Genomic DNA, 1,784 nt, shown 5'->3' with positions numbered 1-1,784 from the left:
TGTGGTAGGTACTGTAGGTGTGAAATTCTTATTCTATCACCACCTTCATACATTTTTTTTCAGGCTTTTCTGCCCTCCACTGTTATTTTTCATCGGCTCAGGCTGATCCACCACACCATCTGGATTTATAGTTTTGCCTGTGGAAACACTGGCAAGAGAAAAGGAGTCAAAAATAGAGCCCTCAGACCTTAAAGCACACAAACCAGCATAGACAACATGTGCTCAGGTAATACATGCTATTATGTAGTTTCACTGGTCGTGACCTCAGCGATTTGTAGTCATCATTGCACATCTTTACTGCGTTAACGTCTTGACATTCACTTTAGTCCATGTTGCTAAACCATTTGCACTAAAGGTGCATTTAAGATAGTTTGAAGTGTCATACCTTACAATCCTCTGTGTTTGTTATTTTCTTGGCGTGCCATTCAAAGTTTCACTTCGTCTTGGCTTTAATGCTGCAAACCTAAGAGAAAAAACACAGCATTAAACTCATTCACCATCTTATAAGCCAACTGGCATAATATCAGTTCTAATGCATATTCATGAGGCAGAAGGGCTCTTGACACAGTGAGCACTCATATGCTAATGCAGTACCTGATGGACAGGTAACATAATCCATAATCTCCTGCATGTTAAATGCATTTTCATTTAATGGGCATCTTCCCTCTGCTCTCAGCTGATGCACAGACCCCAGTGACAGTGAGCGGCCCCCTGTGTCCTGCAGCCAGTATAGGCAAAAAGAGGGGAGTGTCAATTAATCACTTCATTACTCCAGTCAATCAATCATTTGTTTCCCATAATCTAGTCTAAAATGACCGTTATAAGGGTCAGTGAAGTAACAATTTCTTTGTCAGGATCAGTTAAGTTAAAGATACATTAATTCATATAAAATGACTTTGATAAACCTATGAGGCTGTTTTCAGGTGACAAAAATATAAAACAAAAAGAATTCCTTTAGACATGATGCATGTCAAGGTCATTAGGTTTATAATTTGTTTCCACTTTTTCTTCATAATCCTTTAGAAATCATTCTAATATGCCCTTTTTTGTGAAAACCATAAGTGTTTTATTTAAATGTAAAAAAATAATTGAAAATTAATTTAACAAACTGATTAAAAGTGACCATAATCTACAATGTCACAATTTTTTTTTTAATAAATGCAGTTTTTTTTTTCAACTTTCCATACAAAGAATGCTGAAAAAATGTATCATGATTTACAAGCAGCAAAAACTGTTTTCAAATGGATAATAATCATTACTGATAATGAAGCACCAATAATAATAAACAACTATTGCATGCGTGTATGTGAAGTGTGTATGCTTGTGTAAAGTTGAAAGAGTTTCAATGCATTTTCAGTCATTTTAATTTCTACTTGTCAAAAGTTGAAAGAGTTTCAATGCATTTTCAGTCATTTTAATTTCTACTTGTCACGTGTTATCACCACGAACCGGTCTAGAAAACCCCACCGTTGGCCTATTCAACACTTTTTTCTTTTTTTTCATAAATTTATGTTTACCAAATCTATGTGCATATAGATATTTAGTACATCGAATATTAATTACATTTTGGCTTGAGTTGTACTGCATCAGGATAAAATATCAGCCTTATATTTGTCCCAAATGAGATATTTTATCTTACAACTTCAGTGTTAAAAAGCACAAAACGTGCCTGTAACTTAAATCATCATATAATATACATATGACCAAGTCGTTTATGATATTACACCATAATCTACAAGACATGGTGCAGAGCACGTGTTTAGCAGGCCAACACATAGCCTTGT

General features: G+C 34.8%; 1 long non-coding RNA gene across 1 annotated transcript; it reads right to left on the bottom strand.

Moving 5' to 3' along the window:
• On the bottom strand, positions 1-675 carry LOC107713710 (uncharacterized). Its single transcript, XR_001636920.1, has 3 exons — positions 595-675; positions 386-463; positions 1-148 (listed from the first exon to the last, which is right to left on the bottom strand). It is a non-coding gene; the product is annotated as an uncharacterized LOC107713710 (long non-coding RNA).
• Positions 676-1,784: the final 1,109 nt, after the last annotated feature.

This window comes from Sinocyclocheilus rhinocerous, unplaced genomic scaffold (assembly GCF_001515625.1).
Source record: "Sinocyclocheilus rhinocerous isolate Xijiao unplaced genomic scaffold, SAMN03320098_v1.1 scaffold2584, whole genome shotgun sequence".
In the NCBI taxonomy this organism is placed as follows: domain Eukaryota; kingdom Metazoa; phylum Chordata; class Actinopteri; order Cypriniformes; family Cyprinidae; genus Sinocyclocheilus; species Sinocyclocheilus rhinocerous.
The sequence above is the reverse complement of the archived record's forward strand: the minus strand, read 5'-3'. Positions and strand labels throughout refer to the sequence as shown.